We start from the raw sequence: 19,955 nt of genomic DNA, 5'->3' as shown, positions 1-19,955 counted from the left end.
CATGAGGAGATTTATTATTTTACAGCATTTAGTTTTCTTCTTTACATCTCCTAATAAAACCTATATATTTGAACCACAGACAACAAGCAGTTTCTTTCTCGGAGTCGGCAGCTGAATACGTTCCTCATAGACTCATCTTCCATAACGCTAATTCTCGTCTCATTTACCGACACTGGAATCGGCATTAGTAATACTGCAGGAGATATTCATTACACGTGACAGGAGAAATAACTACTTCATGATGAGGACGACATCTTCATCTTCTACTACGGCTCTAGAAACATATTTGGCCTGAGTCGGTCACTGACTCCATCCCCACCGGCCTCTATATGAAGGTTTCCCGTCTTCCCCGCACTGTAATCTTCTATCACATTAGATCTCAGCTCTGATTCACACACAGAAGTTTGAGGCTTTTATAAAAGCTTTTTTGTTTGCACAAACACCGTGGACATAAGTTATCCGATACCAAAGTCTCCATGTACAGTGTTTTATGGGGTTTATTTCTCCTCTTAGGCTTTCCTATATTACAAGGAAAATACCAGAAAACAAAACAAAACAGATATTAACTCCTTCACAACATGCGCCGTACATGTACGGAGCATGTCGGGTCTCCGTTTGATGTGGGCTCAGGCGCCGAGCCCACATCTTTTCCTGCACATGTCAGTTGTTTTCAACAGCTGACTTGTGCCCATAACGGCCACGGATGGAATCGTGATCCACCCGCGGCTGCTAACCTGTTAACACGATCGCGCCGAAGCACATCACTAACATGATTGCGGGTCACCGATGGGTTGGCATGAGAACCCGGGGTCTGCAGGAGACCCCTGTGGTTGTCATTGCCGGATAGCTATGAGCGCCGGGCCAGCCATCGGCGCTCACAGCAAGTGAACAGTTCTGTTACACAGAGCGGGGCTGAAGCACTGCTCTGTGTAGCACAAGTGATTGGATGATCACAGCTTCCAGTCTCCCATGGAGATTACTGAAGCAAGTGTAAAGTAAAATACAAAAATGTAAAAAAAAAATATCTATCTATATATAAAAGTTTAAATCACCACCCAATTCAAAAACAAAAAATACATATATTTGGTATCGCTTAGTTCGTTATCGCCTAATCTATCAATATATAAAAAGAATTTCTGACTGTAAACGGCGTAACGAGAAATAAAGCAAAAACAGAATTCAATTTTTTTGGGTCACCGTAACATTGCATTAAAATGCAATAACAAGCAATCAAAACATTGTATCTACACAAGAATTGTATCAATAAAAACTTCAGCTCGGCACACAAACAATAAGCCGTCACCCAGTCAACCCGGCTGGTTGCTACAAATGCGGCAGATGCAAAGCATGTGCCTCTATACAGACGAGCAAAACATTTGTAGGCAACAATACAGGCAAGACATATCAGATTAGGCAATTTATTAACTGCCAGACAAAGGGAGTGGTATACAAGGCTACATGCGAGTGCGGGCTTGAATATGTAGGGAAAACGAAAAGGGAGTTTTGTAAAAGAATAAGAGAGCACATACGTGATATTAAACATAAGAAGGATACATCAATAGCTAACCATGTTAATAGACATCATCAGGGTAACATCAAGAAAATTACCTTTATAGGGATAGACAGAATTAAACCACCAAGTAGAGGGGGGAATTGGGACTAAATGATTCTCCAGAAGGAGTGTAAATGGATTTTTTGGTTGGGTACCGTCCATCCAAATGGTCTAAATGACCAGCTCTCTTTTGCTTCCTTCCTGTAATGTAGGGAGTAATAGGGTGTATAGAGAGGGTGAGCCGCCGTTGAGTGGGGGCACCACTGCGTAGGTCCTAGGGTGCCAACCTCCGCGTGAGGCATAGAATAGGGTGCCCTAGGTACACACTAGTCTTTCTCTACTCAATCTCCTTCTATCTATACCTATCATTTCCGTGCCTCCAATACTGCTGAGAAAATGGTCTGCCGTATCTAAAAACCTTAATAAATCTAAAAGTTAAACTATTAATTCCTTTCTATTTGATTTCTTATTTATCATGAATATTATATGCATGTACCTTAATGATGGGTCCCCAGTAGAGGTGTCGTACTAGATCTGCACAAGTTTAAATTCGGTTATGTCCAATATATATTGATTTCTGATCGGGATCTATAGCGCTATCCACACAGTGGTTTGTATGTTTGTCTGTGTTCTGCACCTTGCACTTTCATTGTGAGTTTGGTTTTTAAATGATTTAGTAAAAGTTATATTTTATCCTATATGAGTTCTAGACAGTCACCCAGCCCCAGAAAAATGGAGATGCTATGGGTCTCGAAAAAAGGACAATTTTTTCTTATTTTGTAACAAATGTTGGATTTTTTTTTTTCACCCATCCAATAAAAAATAAAGGACTTATTCATGTTTGGTATCTACCAACCCGTAATGACATGGAGAATCATAATGGCAGGTCAGTGTTAGCATTTGGTGAATATGATAAAGAAAAAAACAAAACAAAACAAATTGTGGAATTGCACTTTTTTTGCTGTTTCACCACACTTGGATTTTTTTGCCTGTTTTCCAGCACAATACAAGGTAAAACCAATGGTGTCGGTCAAAAGTACAACTCGTCCCGCAAAACACACATGTCCATATTGATGGAGAAATTTTTAAATTAATATGGCTCTGGGAAGAAGGTGAGCAAAAACAGAAAACGTCCCAGGTGTTAAGGAGCTAAAATGTTTCAAAAGAAACTTGGCACCAACAGTCCTTGTAAAAAGAAAAAAAACATGCAAAAAGCAGAAGACACAGTTCGTTAATTTTTAATATTAACCCCTTTACCCCCAAGAGTGGTTTGCACGTTAATGACCAGGACAATTTTTATAATTCTGATCACTGTCCCTTTATGAGGTTATAACTCTGGAACGATTCCATAGATACCAGTGTTTCTGACAATGTTTTCTCGTGACAGATTGTACCTTCATGATAGTGGTAAAATTTCTTTGATATTTCTTGCGTTTGTGAAAAAAAAAAAGGAAATTTGGTGAAAATTTTTGAAAATTTCACAATTTTCCAACTTTGAATTTTCATGCCCTTAAATCACAGAGATATGTCACACAAAATACTTAATAAGTAACATTTCCCACATGTCTACTTTACATCAGCACAATTTTGGAACCAACATTTTTTTTGTTAGGGAGTTATAAGGGTTAAAAATTGACCAACGATTTCTCATTTTTACAACACCATTTTTTTTTAGGGATCACATCTCATTTGAAGTCACTATATGATAGAAAATACCCAAAAGTGACACCATTCTAAAAACTGCACCCCTCAAGGTACTCAAAACCACATTCAAGAAGTTTATTAACCTTTTACATGCTTCACAGGAATTTTTGGAATGTTAAAAAAAATTGGATCTGAAGTAATTTTTTTGTGAAAAAAAAGTTAAATGTTCAATTTTTTTTTCATTTTCCCCAGGGGAACAGGAGAAATTGGACCCCAAAAGTTGTTGTTCAATTTGTCCTGAGTACGCTGATACCCCATTTGTGGGGGTAAACCACTCTTTGGGCGCATGGCAGAGCTTGGAAGGGAAGGAGCGCCTGATTTTACGGTTATGGTTTGCAGGTGCCATGACCACTGGGAGAGCCCATGATGTGCCAAAACAGCAGAACCCCCCCATTAGTGACCCCACTTTACGAACTACACCTCTCAATGAATTCATCTATGGGTGCAGTGATCATATTGACACCACGGTTGTGTCACAGTATTTTATACCATTGGGCAGCCATGCAAAGAGACTCGGGAAGAATGGAGCACTATTTGCCTATTCAAGTGAATGGGTCTGTGCACATGTCAGTGTGTTTCCACAGAACGTGTGTTCATGGACAAAACACACTGACATGTCCGTTTTTTAATGTCAGCACGGGCCACCAAACATCCAGCACATGTGCATACACATAACACACATGGATGTCATTCATGTGACATGCATCGGAGCCGAGGAAGAAGCATTACAGTAAGTGCAGTTCCCCAGCGCCGGGTGCTGAACACGATTCTCATCATTCTCCCCTTCTCTGCCGGCGATCAGCATAAGCAGGGGATAACGATGAGAGCCGTGTTCAGCACCCGATACCGGGGAACAGCGCTTACTGTAACGCTTCTTCCCTGGTGCCTGTCCGTATGGTACTGAAGCGGCACACATGCCACACGTGTGCCGCAAGTGTTACACACACGGACACTGACATCTCCGGTACCGGAAATATCAGGACGTGTGAAAAAGGCGTTATAGAGGGTTTTTATAGCAGGTTTTTATGTTTGGCAGTCGTCACACACTAAAAGACGCTTTATATTGCAAAAAATAGTTTTTGCATCACCATATTTTGAGAGCTATAATTTTTCCATATTTTGGTCCACAGAGTCATGTAAATTTCGGGCACGTGATTTTTTTATTGCTTTTTATTCCGATTTTTGGGAGGCAGAATGAACAAAAACCAGCAATTCGAGAATTTCTTTTGGGGAGGCGTTTATACCGTTCTGTGCTTGGTAAAATTTATAAAGCAGTTTTATTCTTCGGGTCAGTACGATTACAGCGATCGTACTCATTTATATCATTTTTTATGTTTTCGTGCTTTTATACAATAAAAACTATTTTACATAAAAAATTATTTTTGTACTTTATTCTGAGAGCTATAACTTTTATTTTTTCGCTGGTGACGCTGTATAGGGGCTTGTTTTTTTGCGGGACAAGATGACGTTTTCAGCGGTACCATGGTTATTTATATCAGTCTTTTTGATCGCGTGTCATTCCACTTTTTGTTAGACAGTATGATAATAAAGTATTGTTTTTTGCCTGTTTTTTTTTTTTACTTATGGTGTTCACTAAAGGGGTTAACTAGTGGCACAGTTTTATAGGTCGGGTCATTATGGACACGGGGATACCAAATATGTTATTTTTATTGTTTAGAATTTTTTTATTCAAATATTTATTTATTGATAGAATAAATATTGTTTTTTTATTATTGTTTTTAAAATATTATTTTTAAAAATATTTTTACAATTATTTAAAACATTCTTTTTAATTCATTCTTACTTTTACACTGTGTCCCACTATGGGATAATCATTTTGTGCAGGCTGATCGCTTCTATAGCATCCAGATCTGCATGCTACAGAAGCAGTCAGCGCTGCATGTATTTTACACTGACCTGAGAGACTTCCTGATCATCACTGCGCATGACAGGAAGTCTCTCAGCTCTGGAGACCCGGATGTCGTCATGACGACATCGGGTCTCTATGGCAGCGATCGGGACCCCACGGTGTGCCACGGGGTCTCTGATCCAAAGACAGAGGGGCTGTCAGACCCAGTGCTGGCTCCGGAACACTGTGATCACGTTTGATCGCAGTGTTCCGGGGGTTGAAGTGTCGGGAGTAGTTTGTAACCACTCCTGGTACTTAGTGCCAGGTGTCAGCTGTGAGAATCAGCCGACACCCGGCCGCACACCACTCGTGTGCACGGCCGATTGCTATGACATACTATCCCATCCATGGTCAGACCTGCCCAGGGCAAATGGATGGGGTAGTACATGAGATGGCAGAAAGGGGTTAACATTTGTTTTGTTTTTAAAAAAATCTCTTTGGGCCCCAGAACATAGATGTGTACCGCAGGGATGGCACGGGGCGGCTGCAACGAAAACCCTGGCAGTTTAACAACTTGCTGCTGTGAAAAGCAAACATGGCATCTAAGAAGGTGTGACAGAGTCCGGCTGAATGCCCTCCGCCCCCAAGTACTGGATAGTATGGGGCGACCTAGTTACTATGATACTTACATGCCTAATAATGATGTCTGGGGCTGCAATGTACGAAGGTCTATTACGCCGGGTCACATGCAGCATCCAATAAGTCCAATAGGACAGCCCCTTCTTGATTAATATGTTTGGTCACGTGGTGCCGTCCATTAGAGTGATGAATATGCAGCTCCACCCCTAAGGGAGGTGGAGCCGCATATTCATCACTAATGGGCGGCACCACATGACCGTTCATACAGGAGAAGCTGCAGCGCGGAGAGGACGCTTCCAGGGAGCCGGGTGAGTATTTTATTTCCAGCGGTCGGGCGCACAGGGGGTGGGAGGGGGTTGGGGACAGGGATCTTTATTTTAAACAAAAAAAAAAGATTTTTCATATCTTCTCTCCAGCGAAAGCTGCTGGAGAGAAGAAATGAATGGTGGCTTCAGCACCACGCTGGGGGGACAGCGCTTACCGTAGCGCTGTCTCCTGCATGGCACACGGACAACATCCGTGTGCGGTACGTGCTTTACACGGACCCATTGACTTTAATGGGTCCATGTGATCCGTGCGAACACTGACATGCCTCCGTGTTTTTCAAACGGACCCCCGGTCCGCGAAAACACGCTGACATGTGCAGAGACACATTGATTTGAATGTGTCTACGTGTGTCAGTGTCTCCGGTACGTGAGAAAACTGACACCTCACTGTTATGGACTGGTGATTTAGGAGCGACATGCGATGAGCTCTGAGCAGGTGGTAACTATACTGACCGCAGTTCCTGATCTTAACACAACACTAGAAGTAGCTGTGGGATGTTCCTGTCACTCCCTAGATACCTCGTCACAGCCTAAGAGCTAACTACCCCTAAAGGTAGAAACAGGAAAGCTATCTTGCCTCAGAGAAAATCCCCAAAGGATAGGACAGCCCCCCACAAATAATGACTGAGTGGAGAGGGAAATGACATACGTAGAATGAAACAAGATGTAGCAAAGGAGGCCACTACTAGCTAGATAGATAGTACAGGACAGAACACTGTGCGGTCAGTAATAAAAACTAGAAAAAGTCCACCGCAGAGAATGTAAAAATCTCCACACCTGACTAAAGGTGTGGAGGGCAAAATCTGCTGCCCAGAGCTTCCAGCTTAGCTGAATAGATACATACTGATAAGCTGGACTAAAGAGAAAAAACATACAATGTGCTGAACAATAAGTCCACAACAAGTGGACTGCAAAATACAAGCAAGGACTTATCTTTGCTGAACTGGTCAGAGTGTCAGAGAATTCCAAAAGAGCTGTGACTCCAGGCAGGAACAATTGGCAACTGGCATTGACTGAGGGATAAGGCCAGACTAAAATAGCCGAGCCAGAAAGACGATCAGTGGAAGCAGCTGCTGATGCTAAATCAAAGAATCAGCCATTCCACTCAAAACCACCGGAGGGAGCCCAAGAGCAGAACCCACAAAAGTGCCACTTACAACCACCAGAGGGAGCCCAAGAACGGAATTCACAACACCTCACGTACCGGAATCACTGACGTGTGAAACCGGCCTTATACTGTATGGAAGACTATGGGCTTTGCAGTATACTATACGGAGGACTATTGGGTGTGTATTATACTATATGGAGGACTATGGGGTGTGTATTATACTGTAAGAAGGACACGGGGAGTGTATTATACTATATGGAAGACTATGGGCTTTGCAATATACTATATGGAGGACTCCAGGATGCGTATTATACTGTATGGAGCACTATGGGTAGTGTATTATACTAATCTATAGAAAAGAAAAAGTCAGCTCACCAATACTTCAAGGTGCGCGGAACTCTGTCCCGATGAGACGTATGCATATGAGTAAAAAGAAAAAAAAAAACTGTTCGTTCCAGCTTCTTGGGATAAAAAATTTCTTAAAATTGTTTCAAGCAATTTAAAACATGATAAGCTCCTAGACCGCACTATAGAGCACAATGGGATAACAGAGCAACGAGTTTCGATCACAAAATCGACCTTTATCAAAGCTGCTATCCTTAGGACACAATATTTTTTATAGGAAAGCTAAACCAATTAAAAACCTGAAACATGCCACATGGTATGCAAGGTCCTGACACAAAAGTTTGTGAAAAACAGACACAAAAACACATCACGTGAATAAATACATATACGACAAAACAATACATATATATATATATATATATATATATATATATATATATATATATACATACATACACTAGATGGTGGCCCGATTCTAACGTATCGGGTATTCTAGAATATGCATGTCCACGTAGTATATTGCCCAGCCCACGTAGTATATTGCCCAGCCCACATAGTATATTGCCCAGCCCACATAGTATATTGCCCAGCCCACATAGTATATTGCCCAGCCCACATAGTATATTGCCCAGCCCACATAGTATATTGCCCAGCCCACATAGTATATTGCCCAGCCCACATAGTATATTGCCCAGCCCACATAGTATATTGCCCAGCCCACATAGTATATTGCCCAGCCCACATAGTATATTGCCCAGCCCACATAGTATATTGCCCAGCCCACATAGTATATTGCCCAGCCCACATAGTATATTGCCCAGCCCACATAGTATATTGCCCAGCCCACATAGTATATTGCCCAGCCCACATAGTATATTGCCCAGCCCACATAGTATATTGCCCAGCCCACATAGTATATTGCCCAGCCCACATAGTATATTGCCCAGCCCACATAGTATATTGCCCAGCCACGTAGTATATTGCCCAGTTACGTAGTATACAGCACAGAGCCATGTAGTATATTGCCCAGCCACGTAGTATATTGCCCAGCTATGTAGTACATTGCCCAGCCACTTATGTCACAGGTTAAAAAAATAATAAAATAAACACATACTCACCTTCCGAGGGCCTCTTATAGTCCTGTCGCCTCCTTCTCGCGCAGGCCCTGTGATGACGTTGCGGTCACATGACCGTGACATCATGGCAGGTCCTTCTCGCAGACCATCCTTGCCACCGGAATCTGCCGCTTGCATGGAGCGGTCACCGGAGCGTCGCGAGGAGCGGGAAAGGCGGCGGAAGGTGAGTATATAATGATTTTTTATTTTTTTAAATTATTTTTAACATTAGATGTTTTTACTATTGACGCTGCATGGGCAGCATCAATAGTAAACACTTGGTCACACAGGGTTAATAGCGGCGGTAACGGAGTGAGTTACCCACGGCATAACGTGGTCTGTTACCGCTGGTATTAACCCTGTGTGAGCGGTGACTGCAGGGAGTATGGAGCGGGCGCCGGGCACTGACTGCAGGGGAGTAGGGAGGGACTAATCGGACTGTGGCCGTTGCTGATTGGTCGTGGCAGCCATGACAGGCAGCTGGCGAGACCAATCAGCGACTTAGATTCCATGACAGAGGCTGCGACCAATGAATATCCGTGACAGACAGACAGAAGGACAGATGGAAGTGACCCTTAGACAATTATATAGTATATATATATATATATATATATATATATATATATATATATATATATATATATATATATATATATATATATATATATACACACACACTCACTGGCCACTTTATTAGGTACACCATGCTAGTAACGGGTTGGACCCCCTTTTGCCTTCAGAACTGCCTCAATTCTTCGTGGCATAGATTCAACAAGGTGCTGGAAGCATTCCTCAGAGATTTTGGTCCATATTGACATGATGGCATCACACAGTTGCCGCAGATTTGTCGGCTGCACATCCCAAAGATGCTCCATACAAGGCAGGATGGATCCATGCTTTCATGTTGTTTACGCCAAATTCTGACCCTACCATCCGAATGTCGCAGCAGAAATCGAGACTCATCAGACCAAGCAACGTTTTTCCAATCTTCTACTGTCCAATTTCGATGAGCTTGTACAAATTGTAGCCTCAGTTTCCTGTTCTTAGCTGAAAGGAGTGGTACCCGGTGTGGTCTTCTGCTGCTGTAGCCCATCTGCCTCAAAGTTCGACGCACTGTGCGTTCAGAGATGCTCTTAGGCCTACCTTGGTTGTAACGGGTGGCGATTTGAGTCACTATTGCCTTTCTATCAGCTCGAACCAGTCTGCCCATTCTCCTCTGACCTCTGGCATCAACAAGGCATTTCCGCCCACAGAACTGCCGCTCACTGTTTTTTTTTTCTTTTTCAGACCATTCTCTGTAAACCCTAGAGATGGTTGTGCGTGAAAATCCCAGTAGATCAGCAGTTTCTGAAATACTCAGACCAGCCCTTCTGGCACCAACAACCATGCCACGTTCAAAGGCACTCAAATCACCTTTCTTCCCCATACTGATGCTCGGTTTGAACTGCAGGAGATAGTCTTGACCATGTTGCCGCCATGTGATTGGCTGATTAGAAATTAAGTGTTAACAAGAAGTTGGACAGGTGTACCTAATAAAGTGGCCGGTGAGTGTATATACAGTGCCTACAAGTAGTATTCAACCCCCTGCAGATTTAGCAGGTTTAATAAGATGCAAATAAGTTAGAGCCTTCAAACTTCAAACAAGAGCAGGATTTATTAACAGATGCATAAATCTTACAAACCAAAAAGTTTTGTTGCTCAGTTAAATTTTTATAAATTTTAAACATAAAAGTGTGGGTCAATTATTATCCAACCCCTAGGTTTAATATTTTGTGGAATAACCTTTGTTTGCAATTACAGCTAATAATCGTCTTTTATAAGACCTGATCAGGCCGGCACAGGTCTCTGGAGTTATCTTGGCCCACTCCTCCATGCAGATCTTCTACAAGTTATCTAGGTTCTTTGGGTGTCTCATGTGGACTTTAATCTTGAGCTCCTTCCACAAGTTTTCAATTGGGTTAAGGTCAGGAGACTGACTAGGCCACTGCAACACCTTGATTTTTTGCCTCTTGAACCAGGCCTTGGTTTTCTTGGCTGTGTGCTTTGGGTCGTTGTCTTGTTGGAAGATGAAATGACGACCCATCTTAAGATCCTTGATGGAGGAGCGGAGGTTCTTGGCCAAAATCTCCAGGTAGGCCGTGCTATCCATCTTCCCATGGATGCGGACCAGATGGCCAGGCCCCTTGGCTGAGAAACAGCCCCACAGCATGATGCTGCCACCACCATGCTTGACTGTAGGAATGGTATTCTTGGGGTCGTATGCAGTGCCATCCAGTCTCCAAACGTCACGTGTGTGGTTGGCACCAAAGATCTCGATCTTGGTCTCATCAGACCAGAGAACCTTGAACCAGTCAGTCTCAGAGTCCTCCAAGTGATCATGAGCAAACTGTAGACCATTGCGGTGGAGTACGTTACTTATGGTATTGACTGAAACCAATGTCCCCACTGCCATGAGATATTCCCGGAGCTCCTTCCTTGTTGTCCTTGGGTTAGTCTTGACTCTTCGGACAAGCCTGGCCTCGGCACGGGAGGAAACTTTCAAAGGCTGTCCAGGCCGTGGAAGGCTAACAGTGGTTCCATAAGCATTCCACTTCCGGATGATGCTCCCAACAGTGGAGACAGGTAGGCCCAACTCCTTGGAAAGGGTTTTGTACCCCTTGCCAGCCTTGTGACCCTCCACGATCTTGTCTCTGATGGCCTTGGAATGCTCCTTTGTCTTTCCCATGTTGACCATGTATGAGTGCTGTTCACAAGTTTGGGGAGGGTCTTAAATAGTCAGAAAAGGCTGGAAAAAGAGATAATTAATCCAAGCATGTGAAGCTCATTGTTCTTTGTGCCTGAACTACTTCTTAATACTTTAGGGGAACCAAACAGAATTCTGGTGGGTTGAGGGGTTGAATAATAAATGACCCTCTGAAAAAACTTTTCACAATGAAAAAAAAGAAATAACATTCTTTTTTGCTGCAGTGCATTTCACACTTCCAGGCTGATCTACAGTCCAAATGTCACAATGCCAAGTTAATTCCAAATGTGTAAACCTGCTAAATCTGCAGGGGGTTGAATATTACTTGTAGGCACTGTATATGTATATATACAGCTAGAAAATAAGTGACAAAATGCTATTAATAATGAAACAAGATCTCATTGCGTCTGTTTAATCCATTTGGAAACCTAGTACCTACGTTGTATATCCAATAGGCTTCACGAGTCAGTAAGAGGCATCTGATATCGCCACCCCACAACGGTTTAATAACCTGTTTTAATCTGCAAACCCAAAGAGAGAATACTGCGTGAGTGTTGGTATAATAAATGTTTGGCCACTGAAGACTAAACATAGTCTGGGTGAATGGTGGATGAGGAAAAAGCCAATGACTTTTTTTCAACAGTATTTACACAAGAAAATCCCATGACTGACAACATGATTAGTGAGTGATAACAAAAATTCCCCATTAAATGTCACCTGCTTAACCCAGCAGGAAGTACGGCGGCGTCTAGAAATCAAACACGGACACTGACATCTCCGGAACCAGAAATATCAGGACGTGTGAAAGAGGCGTTATAGAGGGGTTTTATAGTAGGTTTTTATGTTTGGCAGCTGTCACACACTAAAAGACACTTTATATTGCAAAAAATAGTTTTTGCATCACCATATTTTGAGAGCTATAATTTTTCCATATTTTGGTCCACAGAGTCATGTGAGGTCTTTTTTTTTTGCGGGACGAGTTGACATTTTTATTGGTAAATTTTTGGGCACATGACATTTTTTGATCGCTTTCTATTCCGATTTTTGGGAGGTAGAATGAACAAAAACCAGCAATTCATGAATTTCTTTTGGGGGGCGTTTATACCGTTCCGCGTTTGGAAAAATTGATAAAGCAGTTTTATTCTTCGGGTCAGTACGATTATTTACGATATCTCATTTATATCATTTTTTAGGTTTTGCTGCTTTTATACAATAAAAACTATTTTACATAAAGAAAAAATATTTTTGCATTGCTTTATTCTGAGAGCTATAGCTTTTATATTTTTCTGCTGATGATGCTGTATAGGGGCTTGTTTTTTTGCGGGACAAGATGACATTTTCAGCGGTACATGCTTATGTATATCAGTCTTTTTGATCGCATGTTATTCCACTTTTTGTAAGACAGTATGATAATAAAGAATTGTTTTTTGCCTGGGTTTGTTTTGTTTTTGTTTTTTTAATTTATGGTGTTCACTAAAGGGGTTAACTAGTGGGACAGTTATATAGGTCGGGTCATTATGGACAAGGGGATACCAAATATGTTATTTTTACTGTTTAGATTTTTTAAACTGTTATTGTTAAACTGCCAACATGTGGGGGTTGCCTGGTTGCTAGGGAATCCCCACATGTACTTATGCTGGCTAACAGATGTAAATTATCCAGCTGTGGCAAGAAAAACAATCTCCGAGCACTAAAAAAATACTCGGAGGACCCCCAAGCATGCTGGAGAAATCTCGAGTAATGAGTATATTCGCTCATCACTAGTCCTAACTTAACATGCCCTAACATGTTGATCCAGAGGAAGGCAAAAAAAACAACATGTGGCAAACAGTAAGCTCCACATTGGGGGAAAAAATTCCTTCCCGACTCCACATACGGCAATCAGACTATATCTGTGACCTCGTCTCCCGGTACTTACCTACATGCAACCTTCGATCCTCACAAGATCTCATTCTCTACTCCCCTCTTATCTCTTCTTCCCACAACTGCATCCAAGACTTCTCCCATGCTTCCCCCATACTCTGGAACTCTCTACCCCAACACATCAGACTCTCGCCTACGAAAAAAACCTTCAAAAGGAACCTGAAGACCCACCTCTTCCAACAAGCCTACAGCCTGCAGTGATCCTCAACCTACTGAACCGCCGCATGACCAGCTCTACCCTCTCCTGGTGTATCCTCACCCATCCCCTGCAGACTGTGAGCCCTCGTGGGCAGGGTCCTCCCTCCTTCTGTACCTGTTAGTGCCTTGTTTTTTGCTCATGTTTATTATATTTGTCTATATTTGCCCCTTTTCACATGTACAGTGCCATGGAATAAATGGCGCTATAAAAATGTATTATAATAATAATAATAATAATAATAATAATAATAATAATATGGGTTGAACTAGATGGACTTCCTTCAACCTTTAAAACTATGTTACTATGTAAAGTGAGAGGACCCCCTTAAATATTATGTTACTATGTTAGGGTGAGGTGTAATATCTGCAGCGCCCCAGAGTCCTGGTCGTTGCAGTACTGAGGCTCCGCCGCTAAGGGGGGCTGTGGTACGTCTGATGGCACTGAAGGAGTTCATCTGACCAGGTATCACATACACCAATACATTTCACAGTCTGGCCTCCAGGGGGAGCTAAGGGTACTATTCATTAGGCCACTCCTCACACTCTGGTAAAACTGGGGGTTAGGCAGGAAGTTAGAAGAGAACGCTGACTGGGTTGGAACCAGGCAACACCTTGTGGCAGAGGGTGTTGTGGGGGAAGATTCGGTAGGGTCCCTGTCAGGGGTGGGATCCTGACAGAGGCCTGGCAACCAGAGAGAACGTTACGGGACCGCGCCTGCACTTCATAGCGGCGGTGCCCTAAGAAAGGACAAGAAGCGAGATTTATTGTGCTGAGTGAGAAACGAGATCAAAGCAAGAAGGAGAATACCAGTAGGAGTCGTGATGTTAGACCGAGGCAACATCCTACTGAGGCGCACAACCGGCAGCTGGAACGCCGAGGAAGTATTAGGCTCCAGGCAATACTTCAAACCAACGGCAGGACAGTCAGTCACAGGCGGGCTGTCTCACCTAAATCACCTACTAAGACATAGGGGGCAACCTTTGGAGAGGGGCGACTCTAGGGTCCTGGAAGAGCTCCGAGCCTACCCGTCATACGGGTGCGTCCCAACCATAACATCAGGGAGGGACGGATTAGCAGAACATCATCTAATCGAGTTGTGAGGGAACACGAGAAACAGACACAACAGTTGTGGGGACTATCCCGTAAGCACAGCAGGGGAGGACCACAACACACAGCGCTAGCAGGTAGGCACAGATTTCCACCTGCAAAGAGAACTCTGGAGGTGCCATCGGACCGGCCGGACTTGCGCAGCCTGGTTAACCGTATTCCGGATTGAGGACTCAGAATTCTTCAGTAAAGAGGTAAAGAGACTGCAACCTGGTGTCCTCGTTATTTACTGCGACCTGCACAGCACCACTACCTCACCACCATTTACCACCACCTTTTCACTGGACGCCCCTCAGCAGGGTCACGGACCGGGTCTAGCCACCGTGACAACCCCAGAACAGAGACTCAGAGGCCCGGTACCGGGTACTCCTCGGCCCTGCGGCAGTGGGGGCGCTCCATATCCTCTCCACCATCTTGTCTCTGTCCATATCCATCTTTGATGGGCAATTCTGAAAAATTATTTTATATGAAAGATCGTCACTGAGAGGATCCGATATTGTAGAGATCCGAATGAGAAGATGATGAGCCAATGTAACATCATAACAATCCTGTGTAATAATACAATTACTGGAGATAATAAGGGAAACATATGAGGAGATTTATTATTTTACAGTATTTAGTGTAAAATAAAGACAGGCTGAATTAAGGGATGTGGAAATATCTGAACAAAAGGATGAACGTCATCAAAATGATGTAGGCAGGCTGACTTGAGTTTGGAAGTGTTTCACTACGACCCAATTCAGGACTATAGGTCACATCTCAAAATCATAATATGTAAAATGGACGTAATATGAAAACATTGTCAAGCAAAGAAGTTTAACTTTAAATCACCTGGTGTGTGGTGGTCAATGGTGAAGTCAGTTTGTCACCTTTAACTCTACCTCCCGAACCACTTTTTTCATACATGTTGGGAACAACTCATGAGTCTAAGCATTTACTGCAAATTATTAGGAGACACAATTCATCTTTCCAGATGACATCCTTTGGTGAGACAGCTGGACTCGAGGAAGCAGGATTTATGTTGACTTTTAAAATCCAGGGACAAATAAATCACAAAATAGGTCTGATGCTTCCTGTAAAAAATCAAGACCCAACATTTTTACAAATTTACTGTTTGGGAGATGAACAGATACAAGCTGAGCGACGTTGGGAAGCTATACCTGAGACTAATAGACATTGTGTTGATGGAAAAATCTTTGCAAAATCAACACAATCAGTTAGTAAACCTTTTATAATACAGCCTTATAAAGAATGCCAAGTGCGGAATATCAGGGTGTAATAAGAGCAGACAAGACAGCGGTTGGTGGCACAAAAGGAGATTTACTTCTCCCGGTGTTAATGAAGCAGCTATTGTAATGGTTGGACGGGACTTTCTAAGCCGAGATATAATTATTCAGAGATGGAGAGAACATGTTCAGCGTATTACAGAAACACATAGATCATATGATGCTCTGCAATATCCTATAATACTGTGGAATGGCCAAGATGGCGATCACTATAATCTAACAGACTGATCCCAACACTGCGAGGCCGACCAATAAACCAACCAATAAAATATCAGCTATGGACTTCTACGCCTACCAAATAATGATCAGACAACAATGGAGGCAACTTTCTCATCAGTGTATAGTAGATCTGTATGCCAAAGTGGAGAGCGAGCGTCTTCTGTACGTACAACTGAAGCAAGAAATATTCAGAGTGGATGAATACAGTAATTTAAGAAATGCTATTGCCAATCATGGCAACGTGGTGCACATTGGGGGAATGGTTATTTTACCGGCTACATTTGCAGGAAGTCCCAGACATATGCGCGAGTACGCTCAGGACGCCATGACACATGTTCGGATATACAGCCGTCCAGATTTGTGTATTACAGTTACGTGTTGCAACCAATCACCTGTATATTTGAACACCAGCAGGTTATTTATACAACACGATAACCACAAAACTTATAGTGAGTATACCAAATTGACATTATTGGATAAGGTCACATTCACTGTTTAATAATATAACTAATGCAAATATAAATCTATTCAATTAGTGGGAATTTTGGTGGTCCAAGGGAGCAACACTCCCAAGTATTACACTCACCACAAACAGATTTCCTGCACGGATCCCTAGCAACCTGTACCACGAATAACAATCAAGTGAGTATATTATCAGAATTCTCCATATGTACCATATTTACTGGTCCAATTCATGATAGTCCTGATATAATTAGCGCGGGGATTATCCTGTATTAATATTGGCTGAGGATGTTTGCTGACTTGCAGGTGCTGCCCCTGTGATAGGCCGGAGCGCGCCCATAGCACACTGCCTGGAGACCTGCGCCACACAACCGACTAGACGTCATCTCAGCTTCCATCCTGACAATGGAGAAGATTATTTCACTGCGAACAATGCAGAGGAAAGAGCGGCTCCACCACCTAACAACAGAACTATAGATGGAGGCGCACGGCCCAGTCAGCACTAGGACTGCCCTGAATCCAGCGCTCTGGAAACTCCCGTCTGTAATATCACCGAGGGCTCAGGGGAGAGAAAGTATCACAGACTTGTAAGGGTTAATGTACCACAGGGCACAAGAAAGCGGCAGAGGCCCGAGATCCGCACCTCCAGAGATCTGCAGGGTCCAATCACTTCTGGGGGAATTGTACTTTCTGCAGGAGACTTCTGCCAAACGTTACCTGATCTTAAAGGGCAACTCCAGCAGACGAGCAGAATGGCTGCTCTGTGCGCACAGGACCTGTGATGAGGTCACAGGAGGGGAGGAGTCAGGGGTCACATGATCAGGGGCCTCAGTGTATGCAGGACTCTGCTGTGCTGGTTGTCATGGTGCTGGATGAGGGGAAGTTTATGTGTGAGGTCAGGAGGGGTTTACAGTGTGGATGTAGCAGAGCCGTGTGTGTACGAGGTGTACAGAGCGGAGCCGCGTGTGTACGAGGTGTACGGAGCCGAGCTGTGTGTGTATGAGGTGTATGGAGCAGAGCCGCGTGTGTACGAGGTGTACGGAGCGGAGCCGTGTGTGTACGAGGTGTACGGAGCCGCATGTGTACGAGGTGTACAGAGCGGAGCCGCATGTGTACGAGGTGTACAGAGCGGAGCCGCATGTGTACGAGGTGTACGGAGCAGTGTGTGTACGAGGTGTACGGAGCGGAGCCGCGTGTGTACAAGGTGTACGGAGCGGAGCCGCATGTGTACGAGGTGTACGGAGCGGAGCCGCATGTGTACGAGGTGTGCGGAGCCGCGCGTGTACGAGGTGTACGGAGCGGAGCCGTGCGTGTACGAGGTGTGCGGAGCCGCGCGTGTGCGGAGCGGAGCCGTGCGTGTACGAGGTGTGCGGAGCGGAGCCGTGCGTGTACGAGGTGTGCGGAGCGGAGCCGTGCGTGTACGAGGTGTGCGGAGCGGAGCCGTGCGTGTACGAGGTGTGCGGAGCGGAGCCGTGCGTGTACGAGGTGTGCGGAGCGGAGCCGTGCGTGTACGAGGTGTGCGGAGCGGAATTGCATGTGTACGGAGAAGACTGCATATAACAGAAGTACTGGGTGTACACTGCGCACAGAGCGGAGCCGTGTGATGCTTCGGGTATATAGGCCGCAGTGCAGACACTTGCTGAGTGTGAGGAGCGAGTGGAGTGGGATCCCAGTGATAAGAGAATCTCCGCTGCTCCCTCCATTGATGCCGTACACAGTGCGCAGCAATGATAAATGTGATCGTGCTCCTTGGATCTGATCATCATGACGTTTCGGAGTAATGACCTTTCTCAGACACTCGCTGGATGGGGGCGCTTTGGGCAGAATATCTTATAGGACGCTGCACAATTTATAAAGCAATTTCTGGAGAATGAGGCGACCCCCGGAATGTGACAGGAGATCTCGCTTCCGCAGCTCCAGAGGGAAGAATCACTGTTTGGTTTCTGGATTGTACATTTGTCTGGAATAAGGTGCAGCGGCCAGAACAGCGACCTCCCCCCCCCCCCCCCAAAGTGACCCCATTTCAGATCGACAGTCCTCAGGCAATCCATCTGGGTGTGGGCGGCGTTTTCTTTCACCATTACGTCATACCTTTATATTTCTGGTCGTGAAAAAAATATTTTTTCCACTAAAATGTTGTTTGGGTCAAAATTTTTCAGTTTCACAGAGTAAAATGGAGCCACAATTTATACAGAAATTTCTCCCAGACCTGAGGCCAGAAATGACTGCACACGGCCGGGCTCCAATGACGAGCATCACTATTTTGCTTTTGGAGCAGTAATTTGGCAGTCCTCACTTGTGGAGGTTAATTACAAAGCCCCCGAGGTGTGTGAAGACACACAACCCCCTAAAGTGACCCCATTTCGGACACTGTACCCACCAGGGAAGTCATCTCAGGGTGTAATGGGCATTTTTATCCCACAGCTGTCACTGATTTATCACTCGGTTGTGAAGATATTACATTTGTTCTGAGACGCAGCGAGGGGTTCAGCTCAGGGGGAAACATCTGAGTGGGCTCCTCACCAGGTGTCACGGTGGTACCTCACCTGCCCTCTCAGCGCCTCCCTACTCACTATGGTCACCGCACGGCTTCTCAGTTTGTTGCTTCCATTTGGCCTTAGGGGGGATTGACCAGTCTCTACAGGAATATAACCCTGCTGTGTCCTTCAGAGATTAGGTTCCCCAGCCTATCCCGTGCCGGCAGGTCCTATATTAAGCAGCTCCACCCACCGCTCTGCTGAATGTTAGTTCCTAGGCAGTTCATGCTGCTAGTGGTTGGGTTGTGTTACCTGTTGTACCTCACACTTGTGTCTCTGACCCCCGATCAGCTGCTCCAGTCTTGGTTACCTTGGAGTAGTACCTGTCTCTACCGGCTGTCCAGCCTGTCCTCTTCACCAGTAGCTCATGTGAAGACCTGGTGGACATCTAGTTACGCCCCTTCAGGGTAAGCCTCGGGTTCCACAACCACCAGTGTTACACCAAGTAATTGTGCACACCTCACAACTTTTGAAGCACAGAGCAACAAATTTTGTCCACACCCCAATCCATGCTCATTTATCACTTCCTTCTCCCCCCGGCAGGAGGAGTTGTCAGAGGGGCGCTGATAGAGAGGGAAATTCAGCAGACGCCTGAGACTGCAGGGTGTAGACCCAAATCCGGGACTGTCCTCTGTATTCGGGACAGTTGGGACTAGAGAGGAGCAGGTGGGTTCAGGGGTCTCTGGTCCAGCGTGTGTGGGACCTGGGGATTATTGTTTGTTCCTTCATTCACAGTCGGAGCCTCCAGAACTTCCTCATCTTTATGTAGCGTCACTGTACGACATCCGGCTTTGTTGTGTCTGTACGGCCGTGTTCACACGTTGCAGAAATACTGTGTTTTG

General features: G+C 44.4%; 1 protein-coding gene across 1 annotated transcript in view; it reads right to left on the bottom strand.

Moving 5' to 3' along the window:
- LOC143766442 (uncharacterized) overlaps positions 1-17,353 on the bottom strand; it is a 51,223-nt gene extending 33,870 nt beyond the window's left edge. The window contains exon 1 of the mRNA XM_077254137.1: positions 17,294-17,353. The gene's annotated coding sequence lies outside the window, so the exon portion shown is untranslated. The remainder of the gene's footprint in view (positions 1-17,293) is intronic.
- Positions 17,354-19,955: the final 2,602 nt, after the last annotated feature.

Source organism: Ranitomeya variabilis, chromosome 4 (genome assembly GCF_051348905.1).
Source record: "Ranitomeya variabilis isolate aRanVar5 chromosome 4, aRanVar5.hap1, whole genome shotgun sequence".
NCBI classification, from domain to species: Eukaryota; Metazoa; Chordata; class Amphibia; order Anura; family Dendrobatidae; genus Ranitomeya; species Ranitomeya variabilis.
This window is presented reverse-complemented; position numbering and strand designations above follow the sequence as displayed.